The sequence below is a fragment of the Myodes glareolus genome, chromosome 8 (assembly GCF_982192425.1).
Source record: "Myodes glareolus chromosome 8, mMyoGla1.1, whole genome shotgun sequence".
Lineage (NCBI taxonomy): Eukaryota > Metazoa > Chordata > Mammalia > Rodentia > Cricetidae > Myodes > Myodes glareolus.
In genome coordinates, this window is record NC_142033.1 from 70,874,566 (window position 1) to 70,900,378 (window position 25,813).

The following is a 25,813-nucleotide window of genomic DNA, read 5'->3' on the forward strand; positions in this document are numbered from 1 at the left end:
CAGCCCACCTCACTCCCACCCACAGCACCCACTACTCCACTGGCTTCTCAGAGAATAGCTTCTTAGGTGCAAAAGAAGGTAGGAGATCAAAGGGGCCCAGGAGAAGTTTATGGACAGAGACCTATGAGCAAAACTAAGTGTTCCAGCCGTCTCGTGGCTGCCACAGCACAGAGCCAACGGGAACAGGCCTGCCTCTGCCCTCAAAACGGCAGGGCAGAGGGCAAAGGAGAAGGGGAAGAAGAGAGCAAGCAGTGGAAACAGAAGACACAAGAGGGCAAAGGGGGCATCTCCTGAGCTGAGCCCTGAAGGTTAAGTGGCATGGGTGGATCAGCCAGGACCAGGACCAGGACAGGGCCGTGGGGCCAGTCCAAAGTGGGAACAGTACCACCCATGTGCCAAGCATGAGGGACCATGCCTTTGGGAGGCAGAGGCTGGAGTCGGAGGCCAGCTGGGATACATACATAGCAACAAAACAAAAAGACCCTGATGGAGGTGGGAGACAAAAGACAGAAACAGCCAGGTCAGAGAAAGAGCTGTGGCCAGGTACACACACCCATGGCCCTCATAGCCAATAGGGTGAGCCTGATTTCTAGGGTGGCGCTCACCTGGGAACACTACAAACACAGAGGCCTCCTGATGCCACCCGTCTCCAATCTCCCCTGAAGATGCCTGGCTTCAGTAGGAAGAGCACACACCAAGGACAGCCACAGCCGTGTTTGTGGTGGCAGCACAATGGATATGCCTCCACTGTCCTTCAGCAGGTGACCAAGATCCAGTCACACAGTGAGGCTCATAGAGCAGAGGGGACATCGGCTCTCCGTGTGTCCTTACACTGTGTTCTCTGGGACGTTGTTCAGGGAAAAGCATAAGGCACAGACTGAGGTGTGCAGAATGCCACCATCTGAGAAGGAGAGCACACCTGACATACAGTTCCTGCTATGGCAGGCACTGGTGGCACCTCCCACACAGCCAGAAAACCTGACAGTACATTACAGGTAGTAGAGACTATGCTCATATGCTACCATTTTCTGCCCAGAACATTTCTAACACATTAGAAACAGAGCTGGCCCCAGGAAGGCATGGTGGTACCAGTGACTAAAATGGGGGAGACTAATGCAGCGGGAACCCATGTGCAGAAGCCCCAAGAGGAAGGCGCTGAATTGGTCGGGGATTCTAATATGTGCACAAGGGCCCCCAAAGTCCTTTACACAAAGCTGCCTGATCAAGTGAATATGGAATGAATCTCAGCGTGTTCTGAGAGCAGGGGGCAGTTTGGAGGCTGCACAGTGCTGAGAGACACTTGTACCCTGGCAGGTTAGCCCCAGGTACTCATCAGGAAGGCCAGGCATGAGGAAGAGGCCACTGGCCACAGAGCAAGAAACATACCAGTTCCTCCCCCTCAGAAGTTGTTAACAAGGATCCAAAGGGCGACATTGACCCGAGGGCAAATAGGAACCAGAGGGACTCACTGCAGCCAACCCCAGACTACAGCTAGCATCCAGCAGTCCAGCCAGAGGAAAGACCAACTGTGAAGACCCAGAAACCGTGAGCATGCCTAAAAGGCGAGCTGCCCAAGAAGGACGCCCAGAGATGTGAGAAGCAACTTCTCCAGATAGGCTCAACGCAGAGCGGTTTTTCAAAGAATTCCGAAAACCAGATGGTCACAATGAGAGAGCAGATGGAGGCTGTCAGCAGAGAAGCGCAATGCCCCAAAGAACAAAACAGGAATTCTAACCTGCAAAGTTCAGTGTCTAGAATGGAAATACCACTGGGTGGGCTGCAAACAGCAGACAGCATGGCTGGGGCACAGCAGCAGCAGAGGGCCCGTCGAGAGTGCACCAAGCCACAAAGCCAAGGGCGGGTCCCACAACACTGGAAAAGAGACAGGGAAGTGCAAGCGACCCTATCTTAGAAATTCAGAAAATAAAGCCAAGTGTGTTGTGGGACTGACCTCTGAGCATGGCTATCCTAGACTGGACCTATCCACATGCCCTCGTGGAAATGGAGGGCTTAGCACACAAGGCTGTGTGTGAGGCCTTGCTCCGCCCAGAAAACGTACAAGCAGTTAGTGATTGCTGGCGGGAGGCTTTTCTTAAGTACTGTAGCCTCCTGCAAGTAGCCCAGTGCACATGCGGAGGTCAAGGGACAACTTTTGGGAGGGGGGCATATGGAGGTCAGGGGACAACTCCTTCCGCCATGTGAACCCAGGGGATTGAACTCAGATCATTTGGCTGACACACGTGTCACTGGTGTCTCAGAAGAAGAAGAAATAGAGAAGGGATAGGAAGAAATATAAGGACTCATGACTAACATTTGCCAAGTTGGTGACAGACACCAGATCACAGAGCCAAGAAACCGAGGGAACCCCAACAAAGATAAGACACCAAGAAAACAGTGGCATGCCTGCACATATTTTCATGTCGCCGAAAACCAGAGACAGAAAACCTTCAAGGCAGACACCAGAAAGGCCATGTTATCTACACAGAAACAAAATCAGGGCTTTACACCAACTGTGCAGGCAAACATGAAAGAGAAACCAGCTTTCTCCAGCAAAAACTGGGGGTGATCATTACCGGAAGATCCTCTCGAGGGGAAATGCCTCCACCATCCAGACAGGGGGAATGCTGAGTGGAAATGCTAGGAACTGAAGGCCCTAGAGATGGAATCACGGCAGTGAAACAGACCCATGTTTTATTTTAATTGCTTTGTGGTGTCCTGACTATGTGTTTACAGCAGAGGTCAGACTTTATGCTAGCAACAGCAAAAGGACAGCAGGAAGGAAGCCCTAGTGCTGCCCAGGGAGAGGCATGATACCCTTTGACTGTCTGCAGGAGACCCTCATGAATTAGACCTTTTACCCAGCCCCTCCACAAGGGTCTATAGGCAGTTAACAATTAATGGCAGAAGGAGACAGACATGTTCTATGATGGTGTAGCTACTGGCAAGGTGTCCATGCTCCTGAAAGAAACTCTAATTTAACTCATGGGGGAGACGCATGAAAGTAAAAGGCAGTCTACTTAGGAAGAAGGAAAAACGAATGTGTGGAGGGCAGGAGAGCCATCAAATACATTGTAAACATGTATGAAAATGTCATAATGAAAACCATTGTTGTGAACAATTAATGGATGCTAATAAAGACATCTTAGCTAAGCACCCCTGGAGGAAAGGAGCGAATTGTCATCCGAAGCTTTCCACCTGGAAAGAATGGGGCTATTCTCACCCGAAAGACACTAAAGAGACACACCAGTGGCCAGTGTGTGTCTCTTGTTGAGCCTTGGTCACACGAGGACTTGAAGGACTTGGGGACTTGTCAGACACTTGTAATCTGGAGGGATAGTATGAGATTGGAAAACTGTTAACCTGCCTCAGGGTGGAAAGGCTCTGGCTTCCATGGGACATGATCGTGCTTTTGACAGAGGTGAGCTGACGGGTTAGGGCACCAAGTGCCACAGTGCTTGATACTTATGATGACATGCTCCACAAGTCCCTGGGGAAGGGAAGGGCGCTCCCTCTCACTAACTGAACCTGGGGTGAGGGGAAGGTCAGCGCTGCTGTATTGTTCTTCCATAGTGTTCTACCAGCGTGACAATTTTCATAATTAAGAAAAATCCTCTAATTTCCCACAGATCATATTTCCAGGAGGCGCAGCCATCTGGCGCATAGGCATATGCCCAAAAGCAAGCAAGAGAACTGCTGAGCAGCCAGCCAGGCCACCACAGAGCCTAGCAGGCTGTGAGCCCGTGATGGGCACTTATTGATGGAACCTAGCATCCACTCCTCTTCCATCTGCTCTGATTTCCACTAAAGGATCTGTGTGGTTTGAGAGAGGCTGACTCCACCCCAACTGGGACATTCTGTCCCCCGACCGGAGACTCAAGGACACCGTGCACTCTGAGCCAGCCCAGTCATTTCAGAGCGGGCAGGAAACACAAGGACCTAAGACAAACCCAACTCCCAAGAAAGTGGAGCCCAAGGGTACAAGCTTTGGTTCTGGGGCACTTTGGAAGCTCTGAGCATACTTCACCTAAAACCAGTATCAATCCACTTATTAGTCTGTGGCAGACGTTGACAGAGTCACTAAATGATGACATGAGGTCCTGCGATTCTGTCGGAGGTGCCAACCCTCACTGGCAGGCTCAAAGCAGGAGACTATGTTACGTGCTACACACACACACACACACACATACACACACACACACACACTTTACAAATGACTACTCTGAAATCACTTCCTAAGAGTCAGGAATGCTAATACTGAAAATGAAGAGGTGAAAGGGCAGCTGTAAGCAGGCACGCCACCAGCAGCATCCAACAGCAAGCACTGGCGGCACGCGAGCAGATGGACTCCTGGCGAGGGAGGGAGCCCAGATGCTCAGCCACATGCAAAACTGGGGAAATGCAAATTAAAGCCACAACAAGACGCCTCTTTACGCCCACAGGCTGGCAGAACCCCCAAACTAGGATAATATCAAGTGCTGGCAAAGACATCCAACACTCAGAATGCTTCCATGCTGCTGGGGTAGGGAGGGGTGTATGGAATACACTAAGACAACAACAATGCACGTGTAGGGACACATGCATCCATGTGCGTGTGGGTTATAGATCTATACACGTATCTATACATGGGTGTGCAAATCTATATATGTGCTATACGTATGTGTACCTGTGTAAACATACTGAATATGGGTTTGCACAGGAATGTTTACATTGTCTATATGGATGTGTCTACACACGTGTGTATTAACAAAAGCATATGTGTGTGGATCAGGAGTATGTGTAAACAAGTAGACACGGGCATGTGTGCGTGTACGCGTACTCGTAGGCTTGCATATATGTGTATCCATAGATCTGCCTCTGTGCAGATGTGGCCAAGCTTCAGCAGCTGCGTGTCTGCTTGAAGGGTGTGCAAGTGACCGCTGTTCTAATCTTCCAATTTTTCTGTTCGCTTGAAAATTATCAAACAGAAGCTGTGGGAAAGTAATCTAAAAGAAGACCAAAAAGAGGAACGTGTTGTTCACAGACTCAGTGAATAAAACACAAAAGAAGGCAGAAGCTTAACCCCACACCTGTGTCTCCCATTACACTGGATACAATGGACCTATTGCTCTAGTCAGAGCCAGCACAGGGGCCAACAAGATGTCTGGGTAGGTAAAGCCCTTGTCACACAAGCCTGATGACCTGGGTTCAACTCCTGAAACCCATGGTGGAAGGAAAGAACTGTGTGTCATGGAATGTACACACACACACACACACACACACGCACACACACAATGAACCAAGCTAATGAATGTAATTTTAAGGCTGTCGTAGGTGGGTTCAGTGGGTAAAGATATTTGTAGTACAGACCTGATGATCTGAATTCCACCCAGAACCCATGTAAAAGTGGAAGGAGAGCTGGGCAGAGTGGCACACACCTTTAATCCCAGCACTCAGAAGGCTGAGATGATCTCTGTGAGTTCTAAGGCCAGCCTGGTCTACATAGTGAGAGAGACCCTATCTCAAAACACGGAAACAAGAAAGCGTAGGGAGAGACAACCCATCTCCACAAAATTGTACTTTAACCTCCACACACATATGTTATCACATGCCCCCACCACACATATGTTATCACATGTCCCCACCACACACATCATACACAAGTACAAAACAATTAAGTAAAATATGGTTGGTTGTTTTTTGGGTTTGTTTGTTTGTTTGTTTGTTTGTTTTTCTCTCTTTTTTCCGGTTCATCTGTGACTCCAGACAGGCTCCAAAGAGGAGATGTACAGTCTCCTCCATGGGTTTTATGGAGAGTTCCTTTACCCTTCTGTGTTAGCCTCTTAAAGTACCGCGACAACCTTAAAAGGGCACAGGAAAGGGCGATGTTTGTTTGTTTTTAGAAGAGTGCTGTGGGCCGGGTGGTGGTGGTGCACACCTTTAATCCCCACACTCTGAAGGAAGAGGCAGGTGGATCTCTATGAGTTTGAGGCCAGCCTGGTCTACAAGAGCTAGTTCCAGGATGGGCTCCAAAGGTATAGAGAAACCCTGTCTCAAAAAAAAAAAAAAAAGTGCTGTCCTCTACAGCTGTCAGGGAGGGGTGCACTGGTGGGCAGATTCTCCCCAGGTGACATGTTTGAAACAGTTTTCTCTACATTGACTAAAACTTCAAAGCCAGTGTTCATAAGCTATGATACCTCAGAAACTGTTCCTTACTGACCCTGGAAAAGCCCAACTCCTAAAACAGTCATCAGAGGCAAAGTAAGAAAGGGGGAGAGATATACTTGATATGGCCGGTCCCTTTGGCCTAAAAGGTTACCTGGGAGTGCAGGTGCACCAGAGAATAACACCTGAGAGGTCAGATGCACCAGGGAGTGTCAGCTGGGAGTGCAGGTGCACCAGGGGATAACACCTGAGAGGTCAGATGCACCAGGGAGTGTCAGCTGGGAGTGCAGGTGCACCAGGGGATAACACCTGAGAGGTCAGATACACCAGGGAGCGTCAGCTGGGAGCGCAGGTGCACCAGGGGATAACACCTGAGAGGTCAGATGCACCAAGGAGTGTCAGCTGGGAGTGCAAGTGCACCAGGGATTGTCAGCAGGTAATAAAATGGGTACATCAGGCAATCCGGGAGAGAGGATAAACCAGAGAATCTCACTTGGAAGAGTGGTCACACTCGGAAGTCAGCACACCTCACCCAAGGTCATTTCTGGTCCCTTTTAGATTCTTCAGCCTGTCAGCCTTCATCAGAAGCTCTTTGCTCTGAGCCCATGAGCCCCTCACTCCACCCCTGCTCTGGCCTGTGCCTCTTTGCTCCCCGGCAAGAAGCACTGAGGAGCAAGCACTACTCCTTGCTATTCGCTGTGGAAAGGAACATGAAAAGTTTGATGGGCACAATACTGGGACATGTGCTTCATAAAAAAAGAAATTCAGACAGAAAATAAGCAAAAGCGAGGACGTGGAAGCTCATTAGTTCTTGAGAATGTGCAAGCCAGAACCACACTAGCTCTCATCCGCAGCTGCAAGATGGTCCAAACTGTTAAAACCTGAAGCCAGAGATCAGAGGCAGAGCTCAGCATGTGTGACAATGTGGGTTTAACTCCCAACACCTAAAAGAAATAAAAAGGGTTGTAAGCATCGTACGGGACCCGGCTTCACACCAAACTATCAACGCTGTGGAAGCGAAAGCTCTTCATTATTTAAGATTGATTTTATTGTAAGATAAAATGAAGAAAGGTAGAAGCTTCATGTTGGTTCTCTGAGGTTGCAAAATTCTGGCATCACCAGCTAGGGGCTGGCAGCTTTCCCACCCACTACACATGGGTTGGCATGGCCCTATTAGGTGCCATTATAGGGGCTTCAGGTCATAGAACTGGATCTGGTGCCTTCTGCCTCATACAGAATAGCATCCTGCTCCTTTCACATGGATCCACCAGCCCTTCCAGGAGTCCAGGTGGCCTTCACATTAAACAAAGTTCTCCATGACCAGAATGCCCAGCGGTGGGAAGATGACTTTTATTGGACACTGCACATCTTAAGGCTGAGTTGGAATCTGTGGATGAATCATCTAAGATCATACTGCGGATGTGTGGTGCTCAGGCAGATGAATGGAGGGGGTAGATGGGAAGTAGAGAGGCAAATGGTGGGTGTGTAGAGAGATAGACAGGAGAGTGGATGGGTGGATGGGTGGACGTTGTGGAGGTGGAGGTAGTGGATGGATGGATGGATGGATGGATGGATGGATGGATGGATGGATGGATGGATGGATGGGTGGATGGATGGATGGATGGATGTATAAAGAGGTTAGTGGGTGGGTGAATGGAGAAACGAATGGATGAGTAGATGGATGGGCATATGCACTGGTGTAGGAAGGTAGGTTGGTGGGTAGATGGATGTGTGGGTGGAAGATGAATGGATGGATAGGTGGGTAGACGGAGGAACAGATTGGTGTATGGATGACTGGATAGTGGATGGATGGTGGATGGATGGATGGATGGATGGATGGATGGATGGGTGGATGGATGGTGGATGGATGGATGGGTGGATGGATGGATGGATGGGTGGATAGTGGATGGATAAATGGGTGGATAATGGATGGATGGATGGATGGATGGATGGATGGATGGATGGACAGTGGATGGATAAATGGGTGGATAATGGATGGATGGATGGGTGGATAGTGGATGGATGGATGAATGGATGGATGGATGGGTGGATAGTGGATGGATGGATAGGTGGATGGGTGGATAGTGGATGGATGAATGGATGGATGGATGGATAGTGGATGGATGGATGGTGGATGGATGGATGGGTGGATAGTGGATGGATGGATAGGTGGATGGGTGGATAGTGGATGGATGGATGGATGGATGGGTGGATAGTGGATGGATAAATGGGTGGATAATGGATGGATGGATGGATGGATGGATAGTGGATGGATAAATGGGTGGATAATGGATGGATGGATGGATGGATGGGTGGATAGTGGATGGATGGATGGATGGATTGATAGTGGATGGATGGATGGATGGATGGATGGGTGGATAGTGGATGGATGGATGGATGGATAGTGGATGGATGGATGGATGGTGGATGGATGGATGGATGGATGGATGGTGGATGGATGGGTAAATGGATGGATGGATGGATGGTGGATGGATGGATGGTGGATGGATGGATGGATGGTGGATGGATGGGTAAATGGATGGATGGATGGATGGAGGCTAGGTGGCTGATGAAAAAATAAACATTTATGGTTTAGAAGACTATCATCCTCAAAGAACAATCTCAGAGGCTCTGGGGACCGTGAAGTTGCCTTCTAACTCTTCCCTCTCTGTGCTCAGTTTCCCCATCTGCTGCCTCAGGATGCCAAATTGCTTGGGTTGGTTAACTGAGCCTGTTTCCATTCTCCAGCCCAAGCTTAGGTATCTGGAGTCACTCTCTGAGACACTTGGCTTCTACCACTTGATGTCAAGGTCACCAGCCTCTGGCCAGCACTGTCCTCTTGGGACAAGCTCAGACTGAGAGAAACCCTGGGTCCTGTTGCTGGTTGCCATGGGAACCCTTCATCTCTTGTGTTTGTCCCCGACTGATTAAGGAAGGAGACTTGTAAAATGACAGCACGTTACTGAGCCTTGTCTCAAGCCAGCTCTGATTTATCCCTGACATTTCCCAAGAGCCAGCTAACCTTTCCGCCACAAATAGACTGATGTGGGCTCCTCAGGGCAGTCTAGCAGGGACAGAGTCCTGTCTCAGAGGAGTTGGGGACCCAAGGGACAGAGAAAAAAGGAGCTGCATAAGGATAATAACCAGGCCAGAAATCAGACTGTCCTGTGGGGCCAGGGCCACTGCTCGGCTACACTGTTGATGAGCAACCCCATCTTTATGGCGTCTCCTGGCTCAACCCTAAGGACCCTCAGAGGCTAATGTCTGCCTCTATCTCTGTTTCACTGATTGAGGGTTGGGGTCGGAGAGCTGTCCCACCCTTTGTCGAGACCTGATGCCTGCTTTGTCGCGCACACACGGATAAGGGCTCCTTCACAAGGGCTCACATCCAGCTACTCCTGGGGCACTGAGGGAAGGGCTGAGTAGGGCGGGGCCTCTTCTCAGAGCCATGTCCTCCTACCCAGCTTCTCCAACCATCGTCTTTCATAACTGTGCCTCAGTGAGGGGACAGAAAGCTGTCCCTCTCACGTATGAGGCAAGTTAAGTAAGGACTGCCCTGTTGAGTTAGCTAGTTGTATGTCAACTCGACATAAGCTGGAGTCATTTGGCAAGAGGAAACCTCAACTGAGAAAATGCCTGAATCAGACTGGCCTGTGGACAAGACTTTGGTGTGTTTTCTTGATTGACAATTGATGTGCAAGGGCCCAGCTCACTACGGGTGATACCATCCTGGGCTTGTGGTCCCGGGTGCTAAAACAAGCTGAGCAAGCTATAAGGAGCAAGCCAGTAAGCAGCATCCTTCACGACTCCTGCTTCAGTTCCTGCCTCAAGGTTCCTGCCCTGACGTCCTCAGTGACAGATTATAACCTGAAAGCTGTCAGGTGAAATAAATCCTTCCTTCCCAGTTTGCTTCCCCAGAGGCTGCATCGGGTCTAGAAACCAGGCCCAACAGCAGCACCTGGTGGTGGGCTCTCTGAGGTGGGACAACACAGACGGCAACAGCACCATCGTCATAGCAAGAACAGACGCTGGGGACTTTCTTAACGAAGGCGGCAGAAGGAAGCAGATAGTACAGCATTCACAGCTATCCCTGAGCCCAAGGACAAACAGGAGAGCTGCCCAGAAATCTGGAGAGGCCCAAGGGGTGACAGAGACGCTGGGGAATCTAGACACTAGAGAGACTGCCCCGTGGGACGCTACCCAACCCTGCAGCTTTATCCAGAGATTTCTCAGGAAAATAGCCCTTTTGAGATTTTGTTTAAAGGGTCAGAAAATAGGGACACGATCCCAGATAGTCCAATTTCACACTTTGGCACCTTCCCTGCCCTCCCAGTGTAAATCAGGAATTTGTCGTGGGAAAGGCAGAGATGGAAGAATAAGCCAAGCGGAGCCTGAGTCTTCCTCCCAGAGCGTGGTTTCAGCATCCAGATAAGAGGCTGTAACCCCAAAGACCCAGCTCACCGTCTGCCAGACAGCCTTCAACTGGGCCTGCTGAGGGAAAAGAGAGCCTAAGGTCTCAAACAGGACACCAGAGGCCTCTGCCAGAAGAGGGCAGCACTGAGACAGAAGTCAGAACTCACCAGAAGCAGCCTGCATTATGTCTAGCCAGCTGCCTTACCAAAGTCAGAGGAGATTGAAGTCAGGCAGGGACTGGGGTGGACAGAGGACAGGAAGGGGTGTGGGGCGCTTCCCAAGTGGGAATTGAGTGAACCATAAAGAAAGAAGGAAAGGGGCGATTCCACAGCCCAGCCCAGCAACTCCTTTGCCTGAATCCAGTCATGGTTACTCTCAGCAGGTGTAGGCTGCAGTCCTGGAGCAGGGTTTGGCCTACATGTTCTGGGCCCTTGATTTTGCCAATAAGGAATCAGGGCTCAGGGCCTCCACAGAAGCAGTGATGCCGACAGAGCCTTTTGGTATCCTCAGCCAGAACCACCTCTAGTGTCTATTCAGCAAGAGCCCCTCTCCCCAGCATCGGAGATCCCCAGCTCTCAAGTCCAGGTGGGCAAGCTGACAGGATTCTGGAAGTGCCTGTCACCCCTGCCTTCTATGGTGGGGGAACATCCTAGACCCTGCCAGCTCCAAGGAAAGCTCAGCAAGGCTACTGGGTTTCTGCAAGTCAAGCCTCTACCAGACGGGTCCTGAGCAGCTCAGGGAAGAGACCCTTCAATGTGCCTGCCATGCTGAGCATTGGGGACTTGGCCACATGCTTTCTGCAGCTAGAACACTAAAAAGGTGGGGCTCTCGGAGCAGACCGTCTCCCCTCCAAAACATACCCTTTGAACACCAGGGCCTTCCTATCTTGGGCCTCTGTGTTGGTCAGCTTTCTGTCATTAGAAAGAATTACCTAGGCTAGGAAGGTGGCTCAGAAGGTAAAGCGCTTGCCGCACACCTGTGAGGACATGAGTTTGAATCCCTAGAACACACATAAAACCAGGCCAATAGCACATTTTTATAGTCCCAGTCTTCCTACCATGAGAGGAGAGGCAAACAGGAGAATTCCTGGGAGCCCAGAGACCAGCTAGTCCAACATACACAGCTTCAAACAAGAGACCCCGCCTCAAACAAGGTGGGAGACAAGGACTGACAATGAAGATTGTCCTCTGACCTCCATGTGCATGTATGTAGTATGCATGCATCATGTGCATATATGTAGTATGCAAGCATGCTGCACATACACAATACGTGCTGTGGTGTGCATGCACGCTGCACACACATGCACACGCATTCACAGAGAGAAAGAGAGAGAGAGAGAGATTTTAAAAAGAAAATAATTACTTGAGATAACCAACTTAAAACTCACAAAGCATCGGGACAGCAGAAGTATACAGAAGGCATCTTACAGGGGCAGGGGAAAATATGGCCACCACGGTCTTCCATCCTCCTGGTAAGTCCTCTTCCTCCCTCTCACCACCTCCCACTAATACTGCCATTCAATGAATTCCCCTCAAGGAATTAATACATTGATTAAATCAGATCCCTCACAGTCTGGTAGACTCTGAGGACAAAGTCACTCAAAGGCTACTCCAAGATAAACCATCGCAACCAGGAAAGGGGACTGGGCTCCAGTACCCTCTTCAAGGGGCATCCAGTGAGCTAACTTCCTGCAGATTTACCTCTTACAGCTTCTACTTCCCAGTAGCACTGCTCTAGGGTGTGGGGGGGCGTGACTTTGTCATGTGGCCTCTGGGAGAAACTTGTCCAATAGCACTACACAGCCCCTGAGCCTAGGACTGAGACGACATGCAAGCAGGTACTTTACTGATGGACAGAATAGAAAAGGTGGCCAGGCAGGCCCCACCCCCACTCGGTGATAGTGCTCCTCCGTGGGTTGTGGTGATGCACACTGGTAGTGCTGGGGAGTGTGAGGCAGGAAGTCCTGAGGTGCGTGTAAGGGCCTGTATCAAAAAACAAAAAGTGGAGTCTTGGGCCTGGGTGTAGCTCCACAATAGTGTGCAGCATGCGTAAAGTTGCCTCTTCTTCTGCCCGGGGCAGACGCTCGGCCTGTGACCTCTCTAGCTGACGATGGCAACTGTGGTGCCACAAATGCATGGGAAGCGCCTGCGCCCAGGGTTGGCTCTCCCTTGCTCCTGCTGAGCCTGGGACACCTCCCTGTGTGAAGATGCTAAGGCTGGTCCCTGCAGGGAGAGACTCCAGCCAAGCTGTCCTCTTCTCACCAGCTGACACAAGGCCCAAAGACAGAGAGTCGTGGAGAACAACTATCTCCAGCTGAGCCACCAGCTGACTAGGCACGCCAGTCAGTCGGACAAGCTTCCCACTTGGTCTGAACCATCACGAGGGGCCTTCCAGGCTCCCAAGCATCCGACCGATCCAAAACTGACTAGCATAGACGTCGTTTCTCCCAAACTGCCCACACAGGAGCTGAGCTTAGTGGCAAAGCGTACCACTAGGAGGGATAGACAATGCAGGGTAGTGGATAGACATCTCCCCCGACCTTTGTGTCTTCCCCAAACTTTTCCATCACGCCTCCCCTCCATGACTATGGGACAGAGAAGCCATTCCGTACCTCCCTCCATCCTTTCCTTGTCTCCCCTCCTTATCTTCCTTCAACACCTTCCCTTCTCACCTCCTCTCCACACCTCCCCTCCTCAACTCTCCTGACCACTGCCCTCCTCCCCTCCCTTGTTTTCCTCCCCTCTCCTTCACCTCCCCTCCTGGTCTCCCCCCTCCCCGCCATGTCTCTGCTCCTCATCCCACCGCCAGCCTACCCTCCTCGCTGCCCTTTCCCTCCGCACCTTTCCTTCTCACCTTCTGTTTTGCCTCCCTTTCCCATTTTTTCCTCCTCTCCTGGGTTCCCCTCCATACCTCCCCGTCAGGACCAAGTGGGCACCCTACACTCTGCTGCCACATCCCCTCACTGGGAGAGCTCAGTTGCCAGGTTACGCAGCATAGAGTCCCACGCTACGACATAAACATGCTGCCACTTGACGTCCGCCATGTCTTCCCAACCGAGGACAGATGGTATAGCGAGTTTTCATTTCCCCGCTCTTGGGTGAAAGCACTGAAGAGGAAGGCGGTGGGAACAGCAGGTGGAGAGGGAAGGGCTCCCCACTCAGCCATGCTGGCATGCTGCTCATGCCGGAGAGGTGGGAGGCAGCTGCAGCCAAGAAACACACGTGGGCGCAGAGCCTTGGGCCAGGCAAACCTGGGCTGCTGCCTGCCCCCCCCCCACACACACACACCACGCATCACTCAGGGTACCAACCCTGACTGCTGTGACCTAGGCCTTGAACAGGTGGGGTGAGCACATAGAGACCCTTGACAGGAGGGAACCTCCTCCCTGCATGACCCCCACCCCAGAAGCATGCACTGCTCTCATGTACATCCCGGCTCCTCCCCCAAATCCTCACTGCAATGCTTCTCTGTCCCTAGGCCTCCCAGGCTCAGGGTGCCAACTATTTCCTCAGGGCCAGGGCCTGGCCAGACAGAGAAGGCAAATCCCAGAAAGCAGGGAGAGTCCCCTGGGGACAGCACAAATCCATAGCAGCTTAGAGCTGGAGGAGTAGCCCCCAGGGTCAGCACCAGGCCTAAAGGCCTATAGAGCTTCAGGTGCCTAAGCAGTCATTGATTCACACATTATAGCCAAGACATGAGCCAAGGGCGGATCTGCGAGCAAGCCCCCACCCTTGCCTTATACACAGAATACAGCTGACCTCCCCAACACAGGTTCCGGATCTGGATTCAGGCAGCTGAGATTTAAAACTTTATAAAAATAAAATGTGCTCCCAAGTCAAACATCTGAGACTGTCCCCCACTTGAGGCACTCTAAAAATCAGACTGCCACTGTTTACTCAGGGATGGTGGCACGTTGGGTCCCACTGAGACAGCTTAGAGTCATGGGAAATGGATGTGGGTTTATGCAAACAGGACGCTATCTCTATAGAGGGCTTAGGTTTGTGAATCTTAATCACTGTGGAGGGTCCTAGACCTTGGGGCTCCTGAGGAGCGACTGTTCATATGTGTAGACTCATACACGAAACTGCCAAGTCGGTGAGACACAGATCAAGAACAGCATAGAAAACAGGCATTCAAGGGGCTGCCGAGATGCCTCAGGAGTTAAGAGCAGTGGCTGCTCCTCCAGAAGGACCAGGATTCAATTCCCAGTGCCCACATGGCAGCCCAGAACTGTCTGTGGCTCCAGTTCCAAGGGATCTGACATCCTTACTCAGACATGCATGGAAGCAAAACATCAATGCACATAAAAACAAAACAAAACAAAAAGGCATTCAAACTTTACAAACATCCCGTCCAGCTACAAGTGTGTATGCATAATGTGTGTATGTATGTATTACACACAAGTGTATGTGCCTGTGTGTGCACATTGATGCGTGTGTGCTGGTGTAAACGGCATGTGCATGTGTGTAGAATACACTAGTGTGTATGTAGATGTTTTGATCCATCAAGAAACATATACCACCTGGTGGCCAGGGCCCCTGGGTCCCCCTCACGCTAGAACACCTCTTCTCCAGTGACACTGATGGCCTCAGGAGAGCCAGTTCTGGAGGGTTCTGGCTCACATGGGAAGCAAGTTATACATTTGGGGAGCCGGCACTTGTAAGAGTCAGCATGTCCACGTCAGCCCATCACACAGGAGGAGCACTTGACCTCTGTGTAGCCGGTGTGAGGGATGCTAAGGGACTTCTCTGGGTGTGTGGATCCCCTCTGGCCTCATGCTTCTCATGATTCTGCTACAGTTTCCTAGCCTGCTGGCTGTCATTGCTGAACGAACCGCCTGGCTCTTAACTCTCACTGTGGGCTCTCTAAGTTTTCTAGGTCAATGTCAATAGTTTCTGCACAGTGACTTGGAGCAAAAGTGGATCCCAGCAAAGCCCACAGAAAACCAGTAACTCCCTCACAGAGGCACAGGAGTGGAACTCTAGAGAGTTCTGGCCACAAGCCTGGGTCTGCAGAGTGGGACACTTTTCATACTGGCTGAGCGACCCCAAACACCAAGTCACAAATCTTAGCTGAGAGCAGCCTCGACAACTGTTTTCAGAGAAAAATATTTGAGACTCTGATCTTAAAATTCCCACAGATGTAAGTTCAAGGGGTGGGCTCACTGTGACAGGCCACAGGGAGAAAGCTCAACATAAGACTATAGAACCACACCCACGGTATGCACAAAATAAGAAAATTAGTCTATTTGATTTGCTTAAAGAACTAAAAAAAATGTCCAGGTGGTGGGTAACGCCTTTAATCCCAGCACTGGGGAAGCAGAGGCAGGTGGATCTCTGTGAGTTCAAGGCCAGCCTGGTCTACAAGAGCTAGTTCCAGGACAGGCTCCAAAGTTACAGAGAAACTCAGCCTCAAAAAGAAAAAAAAGAACTTAAAAAAATATTAAATATACAGACTGTTCAAAACTCCCGAGCAGATTCAGAGGGAGACCAGAAGCTGAAATTAGAAACTCAAATGGGTGAAGTGGAAGATAAAAGCTGGTTGTAGAAAGAACTCAAAAACTAGTTAACCGACCTGAAGAAATCACTCAGAACAGAACAGAAAGGCAGAAGAGTGAAAAAAATGAGAGACCTGCCAAGGACTGGTCTGAGGGGACTCTCCCTGCGGAGTTCTTCCTGGGCTGAGTTCACAGACCTCGTAAGGAGACCCTCTGGGTCATTTGAATGTAAAATGTCTCCTATGGACTCAGCTGTCTGAACACTGGATCCCCAGCTACAGGTGCTGTTTCGGGGTGTCGTGGAACCTTTAGGAGATGGACCTCACTGTGAGTCACTAGGAGCATTCATTTAGGTTCATAGTCTGGCTGCTTGCTGACTGGAAACACAGTTTTACCAGCCTCCTCGCTCTCCTGCCACCAGCTCTTCCTCACTCTTTCCCTTCAGAAACTGTGAGCCAAAATCAACCCTTCTTAGGTTGTTTTTGTCAGACATTTTGCCAAAGTAATGAAAAAAAGAAACCAAGACACTCTCTGAGGATGCTTCCCCTTAGGAGAGCTCCCCAAAGAGACTCTCCTTGGAGAGATGGCCCCAGAGAGAACTTCTCTGAGAAGACCCACCACGAGGAGCCTTGGAAAAACCTCCCCAGTGAGACCCATCCCCAAACAATAAGCATGAGACAAGCCTCCTTGTGGAATATTACTTTAACTAGATAAAGATGCATTACATTTGTTTATAGTGGGGAATATTACTTTAACTGTGTAAAGATATGTTATTTTGTTTCTGATGCCTTTGTTAATGATGTAAAGATGTGATACATTGTTTGTGCTACATTTGTTTAATTGTGTAAAGATGTATTGCATTTGTTTCACCTTGCCTGCCTGAAGCACCAGATTGGTCTAATAAAACACTGAATGGCCAATAGCCAGGCAGGAGAGGAATAGGAAGGGTTAGTGGGCAGAGAGAATGAGTAGGAGGAGAATCTTAGGCTCTGGAGAGAGAAGGAGAAGGGAGGTAAAAGCCCCAAACAAAACATAGATAAAGAGAAACATGTTGATTTAAGTTCAAAGAACTACCTAGAAACAAGCCTAAGCTAGGCTGAGTCTTCATAACTAATCCATCTCTGTTTCATGATTTGGGACCCGATTGGTGGCCCCAAAGAAAGCCTGGTACACTTTCTTAAGGGACCTTCCTTGAAACACAACCACATAGAATCTTTAACTATAGAGAGTTCCTGGAGATTCTCCCTCAAAGAACACCTTCCCAAGGAAAACCCCTGGAGAACTTTCTCTCTCTCCACCTTAAGACTACCCTTCCCCCAGACCTCCCCAGTGACACCCTCTCTAAGGAGACCTCCCTGGAGAGATGTGGCTAAAGGGACCTGACTAGAATTCCCAGTTTGACCTCCCCCAGTACATCATCCCTGAGGAGATTCTTTCTGGGGACACCTCCCCTGAGAATTCCCTGGTAAGTTCACCCAAAGGAGACCCTTTTAGAGACCTGGTGCTTCCTTCCTTTTTAAGGAAATGAAAATCTTTATTTCTTTTTTTTTCTCGGATGGGAAAATATAGGGAAGAGGAAAAAAGCTTTTTAATTGATATTTATTGAGCTCTACATTTTTCTCTGCTCCCCTCCCTGCCTCTTCCCTCCACCCTTCAATCCTCCCCCAAAGCCCCCATACTCCCAGTTTACTCAGGAGATCTTGTCTTGTCTTTTTATACTTTCTACTTCCCATGTAGATTAGATCTATGTATGTCTCTCTTAGTGTCCTCATTGTTGTCTAGGGTCTCTGGGATTGTGGTTTGTAGGCTGGCTTTCTTTGCTTTATGTTTAAAAACCACCGAAGAGTGAGTACATGTGATAATTGTCTTTCTGGGTCTGGGTTACCTCACTCAAAATAGTGTTTTCTAGCTCCATCCATTTTCCTGCAAAATTCAAGCTGTCGTTATTTTTTTATGCTGTGTAGTACTCCATTGTGTAAATGTACCACATTTTCCTTATCCATTTTTTTCCTTCGGTCGAGGAAAGTTGTTTCCCAATTTTCTGAAAAATCACCACACTGACATCCAAAGGAGTTGTACCAGCTTGCATTCCCACCAGCAATGCAAGAGTGTTCCCTTTTCCCCACAACCTCTCCAGCATAAGTTGTCATAAGTGTTTTTGATCTTGGCCATTCTTACAGGTGTTAGATGAAATCTCAGAGTTGTTTTGATTTGTATTTCTCTGATGACTAAGGATGTTAAACATTTCCTTAAGTGTCTTTCAGCCATTTTAGATTCCTCTGTTGAGAGTTCTCTGTTTAGGTCTGTACTCCATTTTTTTTATCAGATTATGTGATCTTTTGGTGTCCAATTTCTTGAGTTCTTTGTATATTTTAGAAATCAGATTTCTATCTCATGTGGGATTAGTTAAGATCTTTTCCCATTCTGTAGGCTGTCGTCTTGTTGACTGTGTCCTTTGCTTTACAGAAGCTTTTCAGTTTCAGGAGGTCCCATTTATTAATTGTTTCTCTCAGTGTCTGTGCTGCTGGGGTTCTATTTAGGAAGTGGTTCCCTGTAAATGCGTTCAAGTGTACTTCCCACTTTCTCTTCTAGAAGTTTCAGTGTGGCTGGCTTTATGTTGAGATCTTTGATCCATTTGGACTTGAGTTTTGTGCCTGGTGATAGATATGGACCTATTTTCATTTTTCTACATGCTGATATCCAGTTATGGCAGCACCATTTGTTAAATATGCTTTCTTTTTTTCCATTTGATATTTTTTGCTTCTTTGTCAAAAATTAGGTGTTAGAAGATGTGTGGATTGGCGTCCGGGTCTTCTATTTGGTTCCATTGGTTCCCCTGTCTGTTCTTACACCAGTACCAGGCTGTTTTCAGTACTGTAGCTCTATAGTAGAGTTTAAAGTCAGGGATTGTGATGCCTCCAGAAGTTCTTTTATTGTACAGGATTGTTTTGGCTATCCTGGGTTTTTTCTTTTCCATATGAAGTTGAGTACCATTCTTTAGAGGTCTTCGAAGAATTTTGTTGGGATTTTGATGGGCATTCCATTGAATCTGTGGAAATCTTTATTTCTATTTTATGTGCATTAATGTTTTGCCTGCATGTATATCTGTGCCAGATCCCCTGGGACTGGGGTTACAGACAGTTGTTAGATGCCATGTGGGTGCTGGGAATTGAATCCAGGTCTTCTAGAAGAGCAGCCAATGCTCTTAACCACTGAGCCATCTCTCCTGCCCCATGTTGTTTTCTTTTTTAATGGTTGCTGCCTTTTAAGTTACAGCTATCCTAGTCAGCAAGTGTAACTCCATCACTACTAGCAGCGGTTAGCCGCAAGAGTGGCAGCCTGCAGAAATTCTGTTCCCTCAGGCACAAGCTCTTTCAAAGCTACAAAATGAACTTTACCTAAATCTCTGCCCCTCTAAAGAACTCAAGGTTCAAAGGTTGAGACAGAATTCTAAGCCCAGCGGTGGTGGTGGTACGCGAGCACTCAGGAGGCAGAGGCAGGCAGATCTCTGTGAGTTCAAGGCCAGCCTGGGCCACAGTTTCAGTTCCAGGACAGGCACCAAGGCTACAGAGAGAAACCCTGCCTCGAAAAACAAAAACAAACAAAAAAATTCTGCTCCCCAGAGGGGCTGAATAGCAAGGAACTCACAAGATCCACCTGCATCTGCCTCCCAAATGCTGGGATTAAAGCCATGTGCCAGCACCGCCCGACCCAAAAAGTTCTTGTGCTTCTTTTTGCCCCTTCTTAAAAACCGCTCCCCACCTGGCTTCTCCCTAAAACTTCCAGTAAGCTAGTTGTTGACTCAGATTCCTGACTGCAGGTGAATTTTATTTAATCAAAACCAGTTTTGTTTCATTAAACAAGTGTTCCAGAGCAGAAAAAAAAGCAACACACCTTAAATAATATTCTACAACAGAGCCCTGCCTGAAACAGTTCTTCCTCAGGGCATCCTTGTAAAATACCACCTCAGTTAAACTGCCCCCGCCCCTCCTCTGGGAACCAGGAACCTGATAATCACCCACACATGCATTAGAGCTTTGGGTACTTTCCCCTGGAATTTTCCACCCCCTTTGTAGTTTTTCCTCAATAGACTCAGATCCTGGAACTGGGGTACAACGACCTGCAGGTGTTTCTCCTTGTTCAACCAACCCAGCAATTGTCATAGCAACGACCCATCATAGTTAGCTGACCATTAAATGAGCCGGTCACAATAGTTGACAAACAACTTCTGCACTTCCCCCTTTTGATTCTGCACTCCCCCTCTTGGTTCTGCTGTTTTTCTCTTTAAAAGAAGCCTGTAATAGCTTTTCGACGTCCTTCTCCTCCTGTGGCTGAGGGACCTCTGGCATCAGAAATAAAAATTCCTCTTACTTTTGCATCAACTGTGGTGTGAGGATGGTCTCTTGGGGCTACTCCTCCTCGATGATTGGACTTTGGGGTCCAACACTTGCTGAGTTTTAATTGGTCTTCTGAGTGTTCTGTCTGCATGTGTGCCTGCAGGCCAGGAGATGGCATCAGATAGCGTCACAGACAGCTGTGAGCCACTATGTGGTTGCTGGGACAGAATTCAGGACCTCTGGAAGAGCATCCAATACTCTTAACCTCTGAACCATCTTTCCACCCCCCATCTAACTGATCTTATTAATGTGAACGCAGAGCCAGATATCAGGACAAATGCTGAAAGATCTGAGAGAGAAAGGAGCAAGCCACAGCCAACTCTTGCCTTGCTAACTCTTCAGCCAAAAAAGGGCCGACCTCATGTCTCCTCCTACGTTATAGTTCTCTCTCTGCCCAGTCACATCACTTTCTGTCTGTACAGACCTCCAGACCTCTGTGGTTAACTAGTGGCTAGTTCTGCCCTCTGGTCATCAGGCAAGCTTTGTTAGAGTACAAACAAGACATTACCATAGTCCCCTTTTTGGTCTAAAATGTTATAAAGGTTATAAGAAAAACTATATGCAATATATACAAACAACAGACATATCAACAATATCTAGTATTGTTCTTTAATGATATGATAGATTGGGATGCCCCGAGCGGCCTGCGAGCCAGGCAGAGGCTGCCGCCAGAGCAGTGCAGGTTCCCCGGGCAAGCGGCAGAGTCAGGCGGCTGAATGCAGTGGACGGCAGAGTAAATGGACATAAGGCTATACATAAAGCTAAACATTTATTACTTAAAGAAGAGGGAGACAGAGAGACATGGAGAGAAACATAGGGAGAGACAGAGACACGTGTGCACACGCCAAGAGACGGACAGAAGAGAAAAAGTTAAGATGGCGACCAGGAGGTCAGAAGTAGCTGGGAGTGGGCGTGGTTAGTCCTTAAAGGGACCGCAAAGGAATAACATTCCTGGATCCTTTTTATAATAAAAAGTAGAAGGTTAGACATTACAGTTTGAAGGAATTGGGGGTGGCGAATTCTCAAGACTGCTTCTGGCTGATTTGTGGGCATCGTCTTTGGGGGGGTGGGGAAAGATTCCAGAGAAGGCTGGGTGCTGGTCACATCCTGGCATAGTTGGCCTCTGCTCCCGACAGGTGTCTGTGGCATGGAAATGTCTGGTGTCCCTTGTACCTGGTTAGGGTATTAGCAGAACAGAAGACAAAGTTAAATTAAGAAAAAAAAATTTTAGGACCAGGGAATTGAGGGGTTATGTATCTGACCTGTTTACGGTGGGTTCTTTAATTTAGCTCCCTGGAACTCATAAGAAAAATAGAAGTTTTAGACATATATATTGTATAATGGCTGACGTATTTTTGTACAATGAAAAGTATTTTTTATTTGGTGAGGCAACCTGGCAAAACCTCTTAGCTATCAAACTGTCAGAGATCTTTGAGAAGGATAAGATTTTACTTGAGTTACTGATTAAAAAATGACAGAGAACTTACTTGGTTGGCACTCAGAGCTACTCTTTTGGGTCCTCCCTGGTTGCTGAAGGTTGCAGTTGACCTTTGCTGTTTAGTGCAGAGCTTTTGAAGACCCTGTGGGCTAAGAAATCTGTAAGAAGACAGGCCTACCTTGACCTGGGCAGCTAGGCTGTCGATTCCAGTGATTCTGTCCATGTTTGGAGGTCTCCAGTTTAGGTGAAAGGCAGTTTTTTGCCCAATGGTCAGCATTTGTCAGAATGGTCAGCATTTGTCAGTCAAAGCAAACTGCAGATGGACGCTGGTCTTTGACCGTTTGTCTTTTGTCTTCTTGGAGGAAACAGAGTGCTACTGCTAGGAGCTAACCTGTCTCTTTTGGTTATGAAAAGTTTTTTAGTAATTAAATACTTAAATATCACATTTCCCAGATCTCTGAGCAGTTGAGGGCTGATTATTAGGTATAGCTGCAGTATAGAATTTGTCTGGAAGGTTGGGTAAATTATAAGATTTATACTCGTAAAAAGACAGAAAAAAAGAAAAAAAACTGTAACATTAAGATTAGTGGTAGAACTGACAATGGTAGAGAACAGCTTAATATTAAATATAAGAGAGGTAAAAGTACATACCAGTTTAAAATATGAGACATGATTTTGTAGTCTGAAATGAGATGTAATGAGTAATTATTATACATAGAAAGATTGAACAGGAATTAGGCAAAGTGCATGTTTTTGATGGGCCCTATCAAAAGCATGTCACTATGCAAAACACCTGTAATCAGAGTTAATGAGAGGATTTCAGTGAACACCGAGGAGGGGGAGGGGAAAGCAGGACATACATAAGAATGAGAGAGCTTAGTCGTGTGATCTGGCTCTCAGTGAATCCAGCGATAAAGTCACCTGACCCCAGTAAACATGGTGGCGGCCACGTGTTGCGGGGGGGGGGGGGGGAGGTTACAATTTTTGAGCTGTAAAGATTTTAAGCTTAATAAAGAGTGACCTAAAGGCGTGATCTGCCCTGTTGTTGAGCTGCCATGCCAAACCACAAGCCGCAGAGGGGAGCAAAAGGCTGGAACCGAAAAAACTGCACCATGTCATGGCTGGCAGGAATTTTAAAAGCCGGGGGCCGCCTGCCATGAGCGGTTGTTATTTAGAATGTGAATCGTGAAAACCCGCGCAAACAGACAATTTAAAGACGGATAGGTGTGGAGGATTTTAAGTAAGGCATATTTAGGCTGGAACGACTTGCTTTCCCAGGTCAAGACTGTGAAAACCCCGCAAAAACCGTGGCATCTCGAGCCTACAGGTTTAGGTGAGATGCAAGCGAACATCCGAAACATGTGCCCAGGCATCCGAGGTGCCCATGTGGGATGCTATCGGCTGAACCGGATCAGCCAATCCGTCCGTGAGAAAGATAGGAAGGAAGAAAAGAATGAAATAAAGAGGAAGAAGACTGGAGGCCCCAAGCCCCCAGGTGCAGGAGTGCTGGGAGCTGGTCAGGCCAGCTGTCCCAGGCACGGGCTTAACAGGATGCAAGCCGTAATGAATGCCAGCGAAGGGGCGAAGTAGTACCCCCCGAGCCTAGAATTACCGGGAGGACCGGTCAATCCCAGGTTAAAAAGGCTCAGTTAAGATGGCTGAAGTGGCAAAACTCACGATTAGAAGCCGGTGTTGTTTGTAGGAATGAGTCCAGGTAGTTGGAACACGTGGGTCGGTGTTGAGAAAGCCCTCGGTCCCGATTCAGTCCCGGAAATTGGAGCTCAGAGTCCCGGACGAAACCTGAAGCTGGGACCCTGGCCCTTGGCGGGTGAATCTCTCGAGTCCGCGGCACCAATATTGTTCTTTAATGATATGATAGGTTGGGATGCCCCGAGCGGCCTGCGAACCAGGCAGAGGCTGCCATCAGAGCAGTGCAGGTTCCCCGGGCAAGCGGCAGAGTCAGGCGGCTGGATGCGGTGGACGGCAGAGTAAATGGACATAAGGCTATACATAAAGCTAAACATTTATTACTTGAAGAGGGAGACATTTATTACTTAAAGAAGAGGGAGACAGAGAGACATGGAGAGAAACATAGGGAGAGACAGAGACACATGTGCACATGCCAAGAAACGGACAGAAGAGAAAAAGTTAAGATGGCGATCAGGAGGTCAGAAGTGGCTGGGAGTGGGCGTGGTTAGTCCTTAAAGGGACCGCAAAGGAATAACATCTAGTCCATTAGCAAATAACAAATTCACAGAAAATTTTCCTTATCTATCCTATCTTGATGAGTCCAAAAAGTTGTACCTAATTCACTTTCTATTTTAACTTGTGCTACCAAAACTATCTTTTAATGTCTCTCAACCTTATACACTTTACACCTCTTTAGTGAATTTCTTTTCTGAACCTGGTAACAAGGAAAACTATAACTATAAAGTCTTAAACTCTATCAGAGACCTGAGAAGGAAATAATATTACCTGAGTAAGCAGGAAGTGCAAGCAAGGAAGGTTGATTTTTATTTGTTTTATGTCACATTCCAAAAAAATGTAAGAAAAAAAACTAGAGAAACAGCTGCCTGCCTGGACAGTCATCCAAGTTCCTCTGCAACATTGGGGCATCCATCTTGGGCCTAAGGCCTAACATATCTGACAGACTTTTCTGTGAAGCATGATATTATTCTCAAGGGCTGTCCTCTCTTGTCTTGGCAAAGTTCGGCAGTTTTCTCTTTTGTGTCCTGCTTGTCCAATTTGGACAGCATACTGTCAGCAGTTGAGGCAAGAAGCACTTTCTTGTCCCATGGCTACTTTTGCCACACAGAAAGTAAACTCCATGTGGAGTTTCTTCAATGCCCATCATCTTCTCTGAAGTAGATTGGTGCTCCCAGGAGCAGACATGTCTCATTGTCATTAAAAAAAAAGAAAAGGAAAGAAAGAAAGAAAAGAAGTTATGTTGGAAGAAGGAGAAGACGAAGAAGAAGAAGAAGAGGAGGAGGAGGAGGAGGAGGAGGAGAAAGAGGAGGAGGGGGAGGAGCAGGAGGAGGAGCAGGAGGAGGAGGAGGAAGTTATGTTGTTAAAACATTTTAAATGCCATCTTCTGTATATCTATGAAATGTTTAAAAATGACCTATCTAAAATACATCTGTTTTACCTTGAAAACATACCTAATATGACTACAAGTTTGATTGTGATGACTAATTACTAACTGGAATTTCTTTATATCCTTTATATCCTAATTAGTTGGTAATAATAACTTTCAAAAGTCAGAAATTTATATTACATTGTTAAATGAGCTGCATAGGCTCAATACTTTGAAGAAGATTAGAAGTATGTGTACAGTATGTTCTAACAAAATTAATCTCAAATTTGTGTCAATAAAGGTCTATATCAATGTAAACTATTTAAAACAAGTAGTAGGGGCTGGAGAGATGGCTCAGCGGTTAAGAGCATTGCCTGCTCTTCCAAAGGTCCTGAGTTCAATTCCCAGCAACCACATGGTGGCTCACAACCATCTGAAATGAGATCTGATGCCCTCTTCTGGCCTGCAGGCAGACACACAGACAGAATATTGTATACATAATAAATAAATAATTTAAAAAGATAAATAAATAAATAAAACAAGTAGTAGGGTCAATTATCTACCTTTTACCCTATCATATATAGATCCTCTGTTTTTCTTTTCAAAACAAGAATGCTGAATCTAATTCTCTCTGTTCAATTTTTTTTTCTGACCATTACCAATGACAACTTGTAACCACCCCTGCTAAACAAAGACAAATATCCATAACCCAATGAAAGACCAAAAACCACCCAGCCTACCTCTTGAGAATGTGGGTGTCTGGGGGGTGGTGACGTCTTTAGGGGAATCCTGAAAAGAAGAATTGGGGTTAATTGTCAAAACCTGGGAGAGGTAACTGTATCATTTGTTGTCCA

General features: G+C 47.8%; 1 non-coding gene and 1 pseudogene across 1 annotated transcript; both read right to left on the reverse strand.

The window, feature by feature from the left end:
• Positions 1–5,728: 5,728 nt before the first annotated feature.
• Positions 5,729–5,850, reverse strand: LOC125387666 (small nucleolar RNA SNORA26). The gene has a single exon (XR_007227948.3). It is a non-coding gene; the product is annotated as a small nucleolar RNA SNORA26 (small nucleolar RNA).
• A 565-nt stretch (positions 5,851–6,415) lies between these two features.
• Positions 6,416–8,398, reverse strand: LOC148121186 (uncharacterized; annotated as a pseudogene).
• Positions 8,399–25,813: the final 17,415 nt, after the last annotated feature.